The sequence below is a fragment of the Rosa chinensis genome, chromosome 4 (assembly GCF_002994745.2).
Source record: "Rosa chinensis cultivar Old Blush chromosome 4, RchiOBHm-V2, whole genome shotgun sequence".
NCBI classification, from domain to species: Eukaryota; Viridiplantae; Streptophyta; class Magnoliopsida; order Rosales; family Rosaceae; genus Rosa; species Rosa chinensis.
Window position 1 is genome coordinate 28,721,946 of NC_037091.1, and position 15,947 is coordinate 28,737,892.

Genomic DNA, 15,947 nt, shown 5'->3' on the forward strand with positions numbered 1-15,947 from the left:
GGTTGATAAAGCCAAGGTGGATATTGTGCGTCACTTACCCTCTCCCACTTCTGTGAGAGAGATTCGTTCTTTCCTTGGCCATGCAGGTTTTTATAGGAGGTTTATCAAAGATTTCTCCAAGATTTCGAGACCTTTATGCCAACTACTCTAGAAAGATGTGACATTTCACTTTGACAAGGAGTGTCAAGAAGCTTTTGACAAGCTTAAGGAGTTGTTGACATCTGCCCCCATCATGTTACCTTCGGATTGGTCCTTGCCCTTTGAATTGATGTGTGATGCCTCTGACTATGCAGTTGGAGCTGTTTTGGGGCAAAGGAAGGACAAACGACCCTATGCCATCTACTACGCCTCAAGGACTCTGAATGATGCACAGATGAATTATTCAACCACAGAGAAAGAGCTCCTTGCAGTTGTCTTCGCCCTTGAGAAGTTTCGGTCTTATTTACTTGGTACCAAGGTTATTATCTATACTGACCATGCAGCTTTGAAACACTTGATGACCAAGAAGGAGGCGAAGCCAAGGCTCATCAGATGGATCCTACTCTTGCAAGAATTTGACGTGGAAATCAAGGACAAGAAGGGTAGTGAAAACGTGGTAGCTGACCACTTGAGTCGTTTGGTGCATGCAGAAGATCATCTTCCTCTGGTAGAGACATTTCCAGATGAGCAGCTTTTTGGACTTCAGATAAGTGAACCATGGTATGCTGATATTGTGAATTATATTGTGTCTAGAAAGATTCCTGATACCATGTCACGTGCTCATAAGGATAGGCTTAAGAAAATTGTTAAGCAATATGTTTGGGATGAACCTTATCTGTGGAAATATTGCCCTGATCAACTGATTAGGAGATGTGTGCCTGAACATGAACAAAATGCCATACTTTCTTTTTGCCATTCTAAAGCATGTGGGGGTCACTTTGGGTCTAAGAAGACTGCATTTAAGGTGCTAGAGTATGGGTTCTATTGGCCAACATTGTTTAGGGATGCACATGCCCATTGTTTAACTTGTGATAAATGCCAAAGAACAGGAAATCTAGGTCCTAGAGATCAAATGCCATTGTCCAATATCATAACTGTCGAAATATTTGATGTCTGGGGTATAGATTTCATGGGACCTTTCCCTTCATCTTTTGGGTTTCTTTATATCCTACTTGCAGTGGACTATGTTTCCAAATGGGTGGAAGCAAAGGCCACTAGAACTAATGACTCTAAGGTTGTTGCAGATTTTATCAAGTCTAACATCTTTAGCAGGTTTGGAATGCCTAGAGTCCTAATTAGTGATGGTGGATCCCATTTCTGTAATCGAACGATTGAGGCTTTGTTGAGGAAGTATGATGTCAAACATAAGGTCTCTACACCTTATCACCCCCAAACTAGTGGGCAGGCTGAGGTCTCTAATCGTCAGATCAAGGGGATATTGGAGAAGACTGTGAACCCCAACAGGAAAGACTGGTCCTTGCGTTTAGAGGATGCTTTGTGGGCCTACAGAACTGCATACAAAACTCCCATAGGTATGTCCCCATATCGAATTGTCTATGGCAAACCTTGCCATTTACCTGTGGAGTTAGAGCATAAAGCCTGGTGGGCCGTGAAGCAGTTCAACATGGATATTGATGCAGCTGGGCTTCATAGGAAGTTGCAATTGCAAGAGTTAGAGGAGATTAGGAATGATGCCTTCGAAAGTGCTAAGATTTACAAGGACAAGACTAAGGCATTCCATGATAAAATGATTCGAAGGAAGACTTTTGTTGTGGGCCAAAAAGTTCTTCTTTTCCATTCTCGTCTCAAACTCTTCCCAGGTAAACTTCGTTCTCGTTGGATTGGGCCTTTTGTTATCACTAATGTGTTCTCCCATGGAGCTGTGCAGATAAAGAGTGAACAAACAGGTAACGAGTTCAAGGTAAATGGCCATCGCTTGAAGCCTTACTATGAGGCATTTGTGGAACATGAAGTGGAGGCTGTACCCTTCCAAAAAGTTCCACACCCTGAGGATTAAATGGAGGTACAAGTCTAGGCTGAAAGACTATAAACATTAAGCGCTGCTTGGGAGGCAACCCAATTTCGAAGTAGCTGTGGAGAAGTCGTCAACGCAGATTTGCTTTCTCTTTCCCTTTTACTTCTCAAATTCTTCTTTGTTTTAGAGTTATTTTCGTAAATTCCATCCCTATATGCTTAAGTGTTTCATTGCATGCTTTTTCTTGATTACATTGAGGACAATGCAATATTTAAGTGTGGGGGAAGGGATTTACACTTTTGTCTTGAGTCATATATTGAAAAATACAAAAAAAAAAATTGAAAAATGTCAAAAATTTAAAAATTTTTGTTGCTTTTGTTTTTGTTTGAGTCTTAGGATGCCCTTTCAACTGTCTAGGATGATTCTATATCTCTGAAATCATGATTAAAAGAGGATCACAAAATTGAGATGATTTAAACACGGTATTCTTTGGTTAATTGAGATATATGAAAAATATGTGCCTTGTAGTGGATATGGATTTCGAAACTTTGGTACAGAATATGAGCATGTTAGGATGAGTTTTGATTCATATAAACCCATGTGAGATAATTGAGCCCATGTCCCTTTTTCTTGGAGTGAATCGAAAATATATATTTTTATTTTCTTGGCGATGTTTTGATGATCTCATTATTCTTTCATCTTGATTGACTACTTGCCATAGATTAAGTTTGATGGACTAGAGAATGCTAGAATTCACTCTTGTGCTTGTTGAGACGTTGTATCAATACATGGCCCTGATTCTGGAAATGATAGAGGCACCCTAGGAATTACCACCATTGCCAAATAAACCTGTGTCCTTAATTGTGCCCATCGTGGGACCCCCCTAGATAAGCCCCTTTGAGCCTACATCAAGCCTTTTCATTCATCACCCTTAAAATCCTTAACCATGAAGCTTAGTATAGTTACAACCCTACCCTTTGTTCTAAGAACTTAGTGGAGCTATCTTTTGAGACATACTACGTGGGTTTGGTGCTAAGGATGAAAATTGAGAAGAGGTGAAAGTTCAAGTGTGGGGGTAGACTTGTCCATAAAGAAAAAAAATATGTGAAAGCCGTGAAAAATGAAAAGAAAAATTGTGTACGGCTAGAAAAGAAAAAAGAAATATTTATGGATTTTAGTCCCCCATACTTAGTGATTTTGGAGTCTGCTTTGAAATGAAGGTCCACTATAAGAAAAATTTGGCCTTTGTCCATTCCACTATAGTTAAAGGGAAGTTTACAATGAAGATTGGGCCCAACATGAAGACATTAGGCCCCTTTTATGTTACCTCTAGGGAAAGTGACGTTTTTGCAATGCCTTGGTGGATTTCTTGAGGTCTCTACATCTACATGTGCTCTGCTAGGTTTTTAGGACACTTTGATAAATCCTTACCTTTCATTTCTTTAAACCATGAGCCTTAACCCCATTACAACCTTTGAGAAGACCTTCTTGATCCTTAAGATGGGACAGCCCTTGATGTGGAGACGAGTTACAAGAGTTGAACCTATGGCTTGGGTCCATCTATGCAAGTAGTTGGTATCCTTCATGAGATCTTTAAAGAAAAATATACTTGTGCTTTCGTTTCATATAATATGTGATATACTTGCTATCTTTCACATATACTTGAGTGTATAAGCTTTTAAGCATTGCCTTGAATTCTGAGAGAAGAAAGAGGGATATACTTTGTGAGATTTGAATCATACTTGTCTGAAACATGCTTAACAGAACCCATCACCATTGTTACAACCAAGTCCTACTTGTGTATGTGAAGATTATGTGTTTCAATTAACTCTCGAATGCTTAAACATTGAATCTTGGTTGAGTGTTAGTCCTAGTGTTGTGAAAGTAAGAGATTGCTGAGACAAAAAGTTGAAGGGCAATAGAGTCACTGTTTTTGTAGAGTCTTTAAATTTTCGTTGAGTCTTAGTGTGATTTTGCTAAGGGACTAGCAAAAGCTAAGTGTGGGGGAATTTGATAGGAGCATTTTAATGCGACGTTTTAACTGCATTTCCCTACATTTTCTGCGTTATTTCCTTAATAAAACTCTGTTTAGGAAAGTTTCCATTCTTTGATTGGGAAAGTTCCTATTTGTAGAAAGTTTCTATCTTTGTAGTTTCTATTTATCATTTTTAGTAAGTTTCCATTTTCGGTAGTTTCTATTTTTCATTTTTAGAAAGTTTCCCATTTTCAGTTTAGGAAAGTTGCCATTTGTCATTTTAGGAAAGTTTCTATTTTTCTTATTAGTTTCTATTTTCAGGACCTCCGAGCTAAAAAGTGGAAATGAACTCACAAATGGAAAGGGGAGCTTGCGAACACCAAGGGGAGCAAAGATGAAGAACAATGAGCCACAGAAATGAGCAGAAATGAAGAAAAGAAGTTTTCCTGCTTCAACCAGGAAACCCTGTCCAGAGAGGAAAGCTTGCCAGAACAAGACTCTTGAGCCAACCAAGAGTGGAGATCGAATTGATGAAGTACATGGCATGAGGGAAGCTTCTTGAAGACTCTAGATGATGACATGGCATAGAGGTGACGCATGGAGGCCCAAGAACTCTCAAGACTTGTTGGATTTTCGGCTAATTGGATAAAAGCCCACAAGAGCCCATGGAACTAGGGTTGTGACGCAAAAGTAAACCCTAGACATCATTGTTGCCGTGAAATCCTAAAGATAAACAAGGAAGTTGGCGTCAAAAAAATCAGAAATACAAGGGAGATTTTCTAGGGAGATTTTCTAGGGCTATTTTTATGGAAATACATCAAGAGATAAACCCTAGAAGACTCCTAGCCGTCCAAGCCAAGAGAAAAAGGAGGGATTGCCGTGCAAACCCTAGAGAATTCGGCCAAGAGATAATGAAGAGAGAAACTAGGGTTTTGCCGTGAGAAAAATCAGAAATTTCGATGGAGACTTCTTAGGGAGCTTTTAAAGGAAAGAGAATATGTGTTGAACACAAAAAGCTCTCAAAGGAGTCTAGATTCATCCCCCTATATTCTCTAAATATATTGTTGCCGAAATTGGTGAAGAAAATCAGAAATTATCTCTATATTTCGGCAAGATTATTTAGGGAATTAATATTGGAATTTTGTGATTGGTTGGACCACCTCATAGGGCTTATGTGGCAAGCAAGCATTGGAGAAAATTATGTGGAGTTATCAAGCACATGCCGTGAGGTTTCTTAGGGTTTTACACGGCTTGGAGACCAAGAGGCCGTCCCCTATATATTCCCCTCTTTTCTCAACGTCAAGGGTTCCCAAGTTTTGACATTCTACACTTTAGAAAAAAATCAGAAAAGTTCCTTAGCATAGCCGTGAGTTTCTCCATCCTCTAGGGCAACCACGAAGTTCAAGAAAGGCCAAGGGAGAAGAAGACAAGCCGTGAGCATCATCCATCACCATCCTTGAAGATTGCTTTCGAAATTCAAGAGACCACATCATCAATTCATTCATCTCATCTTCATCCACGGTGTAATCCGATTCTCCTTGTAACCTTTGCTTTGTAATTCGTTGGTTTTGCCCTAGTTGACATATATGTTTGAATAATTGTTGAATTCTGAAATTTTTATGATTAATTGATATTTTCAGATTCATATATTGCGATTTATGGTTGCTTTTGTGTGAAGTGTTTGATTAGATTTGCATGATAGAAATCTTTTGTATATTAATCTTGAATGGTTCGAAACTTTTAGGGTTTTTATATGAATGGTGCTACGAATTTGAGAACATGAATCAACTTTTTGGTTTTGTGTTCTTAAATCAATAAGTAGTAAAGGTTTTGTGCAAAAACCGAATTTAATCAAAGAGGATTGCAATTAGGTGGACTTTTTCATACTAAGTTGCACACTTGAGTTGATAGCCTTTCTAGGTGCTTATTGCGTTGAACATGTTGTGTTTGACTAGCTTTCTAGGGCTTGCATGCATGTTTGATAGGATTAGTCTTTGTGCTTTCACTTAGATTAATTAGCATTGAAAGTAAAATATGGGAAATTGTTTGTTTTTAACGTTTCACATGATCAACTCCTCTTGCATGACTATGATGAGCAATGTTAGAAATTGATTCGATTTTTGATCATATATTTCAGTTTGATCTTTGTTCTTTCATTCCATTTGTGTTTTTATGTTTTTGCATTTTAATTGTTTTGTTAACTTAGTTTTATTTTCGAAAAACCAAAAACAAAATCCCCCTTTTCGTAAATATGTATATATTTTGTTATATCTTTGTAAATATTATACTTTGTTTTAATTTTAATTGTTTAATTGTTTGACAATGACAGGTGTACCCTCAATCCCCGGAATAGAACGATCCCTATTTATTTTATACTACTAATGACATTTCAGGGTTAAATTGTGCGCTTGCTTTCGAGCGCATCACCTCCAATCTCCCCAAAGAATGCCAGGGCAGTAGTCACCCAATCCAGCCACCAACTCTGCCTCCAACGAGCTCCAGGCGTCCAACCCCGCCACCAATTCCTCCGCCAACGAACCAGCACCATCAACTCTGCATAATCAAGCCGCCGCCCATTGATCTCAGCCAACATTTGAGGCCGAACCTCAAGGCGTGACAGATCCCTTTCGGGATCGCCTCTGCCCGGTAATCGAAGCCCCGATCTGCCCAACCCAATAACCTCAGGCATCAACCCGATCACCACAGGAGACAGTGACCCCTGATCTTGCCATCGACCAACAACACCCCATGCCGCTCAACCCCTGTGATAGCCCATGACCGGAGAAAGTCAAACCGGAACAGATCCGCCCAACCCACCCTCCACCTTTCTGGGGCCGCGCCTAAGACAGAAACCCCCACCGGAGTGCCCAGAATCATCACAGACCCGTCCGACGACGACGCCCCGAAGACCCGCTGCCGGACGGAGCATCACTCTCTCTCAAAGACCCCAGGTGCGTGAGGCCAACTAAAAGTATCAAAACAAGTAAAAAGTGAAAGTAGTTGTCGTTTACCATCTAAATGACTAGTAAACGGGTAAATTGAGATACGGGATGTTACGGATATAGATAAAGATATGAGAAAATTCTTTTGGGGCTCTTCCTCTTCTCCTCCAGTAGCTTAGGATCAGGTTTATCTCCCCAAGTCGAAAGGAGGTCTTGGTATTAGACCTGTTTCCTTTTTCAATAAAGCAGCTCTTGCCAAACTTGGTTGGAAAATCCTTATAGATAAAGATTATTGGTGGGTTAAAATAGTTAGGAAAACATATCTCCATAAATTCTCTTTTTTTGATGCCCCTAAGCAAGCCAATCATTCTTTAGCTGGGAAAGGCATTCTTGATACTAGAGATCTCATTATGAAAGGTTTAAGATGGATAATTGGCAATGGGAAAAATGTCAAATTTTGGACTTTCAATTGGATTTATGACTTTCCTCTCATTCAATTAGTAAACTCTAACAAAAGAAACAACATTAATCTTGAAGATTCAATTGCAGATTTTCTTATTAATGGTTGTTGGAACATCCAAAAGCTTCTCAATTTCTTGATGTCCCTATTGTTAGAGACATTTCTTGTGTAAATATGCCTTTTGTAGAAACTGATTATCAGTTCATTTGCATTCGGGGTTCTGCGCCAAATGGTCATTTCTCTATTAAATTGACTACTTGGATCCAATTTGATCAGGATTCTGAATTTTTGAACAAAATTTTTATACTCAGTATTACCCCCAAGGTCAAGATTTTCTCCTAGCTTTTGGTTAGGGACAGATTAAAAACTAGAGCTAGAATTTCTCGTTTATCGAATAGCATTAATCATGTTTGTGCTTTGTGTAACAATGGATTGGAAGATTCTGATCATGTTTTTCGGTCTTGTCCCAAAGCTATTAAGGTCTTAAATTTAGCTGGTTATAGTTGTACCCCTTTCTCCTTCCCTAACTTGGAAGATTGGATTTCTCATTTGTTTCAGAATGTAGACCCTTCTATCATCGAAGACTATCTCTTGATCTACTGGCAGATCTAGAATCCAAAAACAATGTTATTTTCAAGTCTGCGTCTTTTAATCCAGTCTATGTGGTGCATGTTGTTGCCTCCTTTAGTGTTGCCTACAAAGCCCATAACTCCTTCTTCTCCTAGAAGCATTGATGAAGTCATTAAGGGGCATCTTCCCCCCCCCCCCAAAAAAAAAAAAAACCAAAAACCAAAAATGGGGCCAAGCTCAACTTTGATGGTTCTATTTCCAATTTGTGTAAAACCATATACATGCTCACAACATATGCACATCAACTCGACAATAATCATAAAAGGATCAAGACTTACCTTCAGCAATTACTGGCATGGTTTCCATCTCTACAACTGCACAACAACGATCACTAGAATATAGCCTTCTATTACTTACCAACCTTGCTTCTCAATGGACAGACCTAATGCAATAATCGTGGTGGCAACAGGGACCAATTCATCCATATATATAGAAGACTTAAACCTCAAGAAGCTTCCCATTAAAGCATTCCTTATCGGATTAGGTTCCCTAGTTAGATTCCTAATGTAACACTTCATTGTAGTCTTTCTTGCAGACTAAGACTTGGATTACTTACCTTAATGAATTAATACACTCTTTCATTAAGTTACAATATTGATTTATAGTTTGTGTTCATGTTGAACTAGTTTTGACATTAAGCTAATTATCAATTTACTATATGTTAATGTGTGACAAGTCCATGTTGATTCTAACAATCTCCCCCTTGGACTGACACATATTAAGCTTGATAATTTGCACCAGAAAATGTCAAAAACTACTCAACTTACTATAGTGTACGCCAGACAACAAAATCAAACCAAAAATCCATTCCAACATGGTCAGATCACAGTTACTTATGCAAAGCAAGAAACAGTATACATTTTAACAAAAAATGCAAAGTTTCAATACCACAAACACAAGGTCCTGCAACCTACATATGTCAATCCAGAAGTGATACGATATATGCTAATGTGTATCAACAAGAAGGCATATAACAGGTCCTACTTTATGTTTCTTAAACCAGAAACTCAAGCAAATTTACTGAACACCGATGGCTTAAAAATTATTGCTTGAACCTTAATATCATGCTATACATGATCGATTTAAGCCATCTGATAGCAAGTATAACTTTAAGTACAAAATTGACAATTTTCAGAACATTTAATAAAAGCTGCAGCAATAACCAAAATCTGAAAATACCTCAAGAAATTTTATTGATAACAATAAAATGTCTTTACAACCAAGTTATGATAGATAAACTGGAAATCCACAACTCAAGGAAATACAAGAACTCAGAAACCTTAGAAATTTAAATTGCTCTACCTGGACTAACTCTCTACTGAACCTAAGCATCTAAATTAGCTAAAATTCCAATGCTTGTTGTATGCTTCTGGAATGCAGCCACTAACAATGCCTTGGTGAAAGGATCTGCTAGCTGTGAATTTGTGTCAATACTCAAAACAGCTATTTCACCATGCTTTACTCTTTCTCTAACAAATCAATGTGTTTAGAATTATTTGATCTTTTACTATTCTTGCTAAAGAAAATAGCTGCTTCATTATCACAATAAATCGCAAGTGCTCCAGCCACAATGTGACTTAACACTTTGGACTGCATTAAAAAATTCCTGATCCAAAGTCCTTCATACACAATCTCATACACTGCAATAAATTCAGCTTGCATGGTGGAGGTTGAAACCAGAGTTTGTTTCATGGTCTTCCAAGCAACTGCACCTCATGCAAGCATGAATACATATCCACAAGTAGACTTCTTGGAGTCTGGATAACTCCCTGCAAAATCAGAATCTGAAAATCCAACAAGTTTCAGATCCTCCACTTGCTTATACACTAGCATATAACCCTTGGTTCTCTGCAGGTACCTCAACACTTTCTTCCCAGCTACCCAATGCTCATGGCCTGGATTGGATTGAAGTCTTGACAAAATCCCTACTGCAAAAGACAAGTCTGGCCTAGTGCAGACTTGTGCATACATGAGACTTCCTATAAGTCTGGCATAAGGCTTTGACTCCATATTTTCCTTTTCAACATCACTTTTGGGACTTTGCTTCTTGGTTAACTTATCTCCTTTGGACATGGGAACTTCTCCAGCTACACACTTCTCCATACCAAATCTCTTTAAAATCTATGGTAACATAATTCTGTTGAGACAAACCAAGTAGTCGTTGTGCCCTATCTCTTTTAATCTCAATACCTAGTACATAGGATGCTTCTCCTAAGTCTTTCATGTCAAAATTCTTTGACAGAAAATCCTTAGTATCATTAAGCAGTTTTAGGTTACTACTAGCCAAAAGAATATCATCCACATAGAGAAGAACTAGGAAAATAAAATTGTTCCCAACTGTCTTCAAATAAACACACTCATCCACAAGATTTTCTGTAAATCCAAAAGTAGAAATCACATAATCAAATTTCTTGTACCACTGTCTAAAAGCTTGTTTTAGGCAATAAATTGATTTTCTTAACTTACACACTAAATTTTCACTTCCAACTTGTACAAATCCTTCTGGCTACCTCATATAAATCACTTCATCTAGTTTACCAATCAAGATGGCTGTTTTAACATCCATCTGGTGCAGCTCCATATCAAAATGAGCCACTAAAGCCATGATTATCCTAAACGAGTCTTTTGTAGAAACTGGAGAAAAAGTCTCAGTAAAGTCAATGCCCTCCTTCTGTGTAAAACCTTTGGCAACTAACCTTGCCTTGTGTATCTCTACATTGCCATTTGCATCTATTTTGGTTTTGAAAACCCATTCACAGCCTATAGGTTTCTGTTTGGGGTCAGGTTCAACTAAATCCCAAATTGCATTTTGGCTCATGGAATCAATTTCTGCTTCCATAGCTAGCTGCCATTGATGAGATTCACTACTTTCAATGGCCTGATTAAATGTAGTTGGATCATTGTCCTCTATACAGTCCATTTCAATTTCTGCTTCTTGCAGATAAACAATGTAGTCACTCTCTTCCCCCCCCCCCCCCCATAAGTTGGTTTTCTTGCTCTCTGTGATCTTCTAGGCTGAGGATGTTTAGGATTAGGTTGAGCTACAAGTACTTGATCAGTTACTTGGTTAGTTACTTGACCAGTTTCAGGTACTTGATCAGTTACTTTACCAGATACAGCTACTTGATCAATTACTTGATCAGTTACTCGACCAGTTACTTGATCAGTTACTCGACCAGTTACTCGATCAGTTACATCTTGTTCTAAAGGCAATGCTACACTTATATTCTCATCTGACACAATTTCCTCAAAATCTTAGGTTAAATCCTCAAGGTTTTTATTGTGAACTTTTTCACTTAGAAACTTTACTTGATATGTTTCAAAAATTCTAGGTGAATGATGAGCAGAATATAATTTTTGGCATGTAGATTTATTTGGATAACCTATAAAATAGCAACTAACAGTTTTGGGGTCAAGTTTATTCAAGCTTGGATTATAAATCCTAGCTTCTGCATGACATCCCCAAACATGGCAGTGATGAAGACTAGTTTCCTGCCACACCAAAGCTCAAAAGCAGTCTTTTCTATAGCTTTGCTAAGTGTCCTGTTACAAATATAATTTGCAGTTTTTAAAGCCTCACCCCACGGAAATTTAGGCAAACCAGTTGTACACATCATACATCTAACCATGTTCAAAAGAGTCCTATTTTTTCTCTCTGCAACACCATTCTGTTGTGGGTTATAGGTTGTTGTATATTGAGTTTCAATTCCATTGTCTTGCAAAAACAAGGCAAATGGACCCTTTTGTTGGCTGGATTCAGTGTACTTGCCATTGAACTCACCACCTCTATCTGATCTTATTGTTTTGATTTTCTTTTCTAGTTGATTTTCTACCTCAGACTTAAAGATTTGAAAAGCTTTCAATGCTTGTGCTTTTTCTGAAAGTAGATAAACATAACTGTATCTAGAAAAATCATCAATGAATGTGATGAAATACACATTCCCACAGATAGTTTGATGCCTAAATGGACCACATATATCAGTGTGTATGAGTTCTAGTAAGTTTTGGCTTCTATATATATGCAGTCTTCTTTCTAGTATTGGTTATTATTTTTCCCTTAAAGCATTCCACACAGTCTGTTAGATCAGAAAAATCTAGTTCATTTAGGATTTTGCTTTTCACCAAAATTTTTAGTCTCTCTTTTGAAACATGGCTGAGCCTTCTATTCCATAAAAATGCAAACTTTTCATTTAGTTTGGTTCTATTAACACCTGTTAAAGTGCTAGTACTGTTTGTGTTATTTTCAACAAGTAAAATTTCTTGTTGAGCCAAAGAACAATTTAACTTTAAATAATCATTCATAATAACACCAGAACCAATTTGAATAGAAGTTTTAGAAATAAGAATTCCATTACTATCCATAACAAGTCTACAACCAGTTTTACTAAAAGAGAAACTGAAACCAAATTCCTTCTCATGGAAGGTACATAAAAAACATTGTCCAAAACTAACAATTTTCCTAATCCTAAATCGAGCTTTAAGGTTCCAATAGCCTTGACTGCCACTCTCATGCCATTGCCTACACACAGGTTCACTTCATCACTTTTTAGGATTCTCCTCCTTATGAATCCCTGCAAAGAATTAGTAATATGAATAGGTGAGCCTGAATCTATCCACCAAGACTGTGGTTCAACATTTATAAGATTAATTTCTAAAGAAAAAACTGTATTAGAAAAAATCTTACCCTTTTTTACTAACCAATTTTTATAGCCAGTGCAGTCCTTTTTCATGTGTCCTACTCTTTTGCAAAAGTAGCACTTGAACCTAAATGACCTGTTTTCCTTGGCCACTGCAGCTGTTGAACTCTTAGTTATGGCTTTGATAGGCTTCAACTTGTTTTGGGGCTTTTTTCTTTTAGGCTTTTCTATGAGGTTTATGGCTGTAGCAGGTTCTTTTTCTTCCTTGATCCTAGCTTCCTCATCCACACAGATGGATATAAGTTCATCTAGAGTCTAGTTTCCCTTTTGAGAATTATAACTGGTTCTAAGATGACTGAAACTATTAGGTAGGGAATGCAGTGCATAATGTACTACCTACTCATCCCTAACCCCCATCAAGAGCTCCCTTATTCTGCCATTTATATTGATCATCTTCATAATATGCTCTCTAACTCTCCTTAAACCCATGTACTTCAAATCATGAAACTCCTTGGTTAGCCTAGTTGCTTCTGCTTTTTCACTTTCTTTAAACTTAGCACCTATGAGTTCCAAAAAATCTGATGCTCGCTCAGGCTCTTCTATACTTCCCCTGACAGTCTTAGACATAGATGTTTAGATGAGGTTCTTAGCCATTCTATTGGATCTATGCCACTTCTTGTAAAGATCAGTTTCTTTCTCGGTACTCTTTTCATTCAACTCTGCAGGCTTATCCTCAGTAAAGCAATTGTCTATGCATTCCCATATAGTTCTCTACAGAATCTAGCCAAGCTCTATATTGGTTCTAGTTAGCATCAAGACACTGTTCAAGTTCACGTAAGAGTTACCTAAGGAGCAAAACAAAATTCATGTGAGTTCTCAAGAAAATAACTTTAAGTTTTCTGTGTTTTATTTAGCTTTAAGCAACCAAAACAAAAAATATACAGAAACCCTAAACAATCCATACTTGCATTCATGTCAGTCCATAACCAAAAACAATGTTCAACAACACTTTTGAGCAAAAGCATAACATTCTGTAGTTCTTTATCAATATGTCATGCTTAATCAAAATATGTTATCCAAGGAGATTCATCCACATCTTTAGACAGAAGAAAAATTTCCAAGTATCCAAATATATTTCTATTAAGCATGCATACTGCTGTCTTGCATTCTAAGACCATACTTGACCACTTCTTTGGAAGATAAACAAAAGTATAGACTTAAAACACAAGACACAATTTCAGTTTTGTTGTACTTTATGTTTTCTGCCAACATCAATGAAGGATGCTTTATGCACCATGTTCACTTATGCCAACAGAAAATCACAAAACTCATGAGATTTTAACTTTATATTCTACCCAGATGATTGTCTTTATAAGAAAATTAAGCTCTTGCATCTGTCAATTTCTACAATGTGTAAAGCTTTTGGGAGATTCTTATTCTTCATACATTGTCACACAATCACAAATACAATACCATATAAGCAATCAATTCATCATGCATATTCAAGCACAATCTAAATTGTTTCGATTCCAAGAAACCACATAACAATCAAGAAATTGTAAATTTCATCCGGTCACCATCTACTCTAGCCTAACGTACGCTGGGAATGCAACTAGGGTTCTTGGGCACAATCAAAAACTTAATTATCATGCTATGAATTGAAAACAATTTTCACAGAAAAAACCTGTTTTTGCTTTTTCCCCAATTTGCTGCAAAAAATCTTAGCGGAAGCGTGAATTTGATAACCAGATGTAGCAATCGACTTTATTGGCTTTTTGATTCACATCAGTTGGGATTTTGAATCCCTTCTCGAGATGAAAACATCTCGCGCGTTTTCGAATCCAGTCCTAGACCTTCATCTTGATCAAAACTTACCGTTGTGATACAACGGTCACCTGTTCTTCATATTTTGGTCAGGTTTGGGTTTGGATAGTCCATGTGCTGTGACTGGGCCTAGATTAAGTAACTTACCTTGATCAGTTACTTGGTCAGTTACCTGATCAATTACTGGACCCGTAAAACCTTTTTTTTTCTTTTTTTTTTGGATTAAATACTTGTTACTCCTCAAACTTTTGCCTGAAAAACAGTTTAGTCCCTCACCTTTCAAATTAAACTGGATAGTCCTTATTCTCTCTAATTCTCACACAACATGTCCAAAACAGGTCTAAAATGGCTATTCTACCCCCAAGATCCTTTTTATATTTTTTTCTCTTTCTTTTTTAATTTCTCTCTATTTTTTATTTATTTTTTCTGCTTTTCTCTCTCTCCCTCTCCATAGATCGATCTTGTCCTCCTCACTACTCTCAATCTCTTACATTCTCATCTTCTTCTTCTTCTTCAACTCTCTGGAACCTACCACTAAATGGGTCTTCGTCTTCCTCTATCATAATGCAACTCAGCGCCGGCAGAGTGCTATATTCGAAGCCCGTCCACTCCAAGCAACCCTCCACTCCGTTTCCCGGCTAGCTTCTCCACATTCTTCACGTTCTTCGTTAGCAAGTTGAACCCGTCCTCGATCAACGACGGGCTGGCTTTTATCATCTCGCCAAACGATGAGGTTGTCGGAGACGTCGGCGGGTTCTTGGGGCTCTAGAGCGTGGAGGACCTGGGTTCGGGTTCTTGGTCGAGCTTCGTGGCGGTGGACCTCATGAATTGCTGGATCGAATTCGGCGGGTCTTCAACATATCTGTTTCGTATTCGAATCTCAAACCCAGAGACCCGCTCCTCTCCTTCCCTCTCGATCTTGATCAGTACGTCAACGACTTGGGTGTTTCTGGGTGTTTAGGATCTGGGTTGTTTCTGGGTGTTTATGATCTGGGTTGTGTGTTGTTATTGCTCGATCTGATCTGGGTGTTTCTGATCATTCGTAATGTTGGATGATGATAGTGAGGTGGCTTATTGGTGGGAGTGGTGGAGGATGAGGAGGAGGAGAGGTGGCTGAGCTTTGTACGGACGACGACGGAGGTGGAGATGGAATTGTGGCGGAGGAGCTTCCATGAGGGGTGGAGGGGGCCCACCAAGCGCTGCAGAGTGGTAGTGAGTGCAGTGGATCAAGTGGATAAACTCGAGGTCGGATACGAGCTTGGAGAGAGAGAGAGAGAGAGAGAGAGAGAGAGAGAGAGAACCAGCCAGAAAAAAAATAAATAAATAAAAGAGAAAAAAAATAGAGAGAAATTAAAAAAAACAAAGAGAAAAAAATAAATAAAAAAGGATCTTGGGGGTAGAATTGTCATTTTGGACCTGTTGTGTGAGAATTAGAGAGAATAAGGACTATCCAGTTTAATTTGAATGGCGAGGGACTAAACTGTTTTTCAGACAAAAGTTTGAGGAGTAACAAGTATTTAATCCC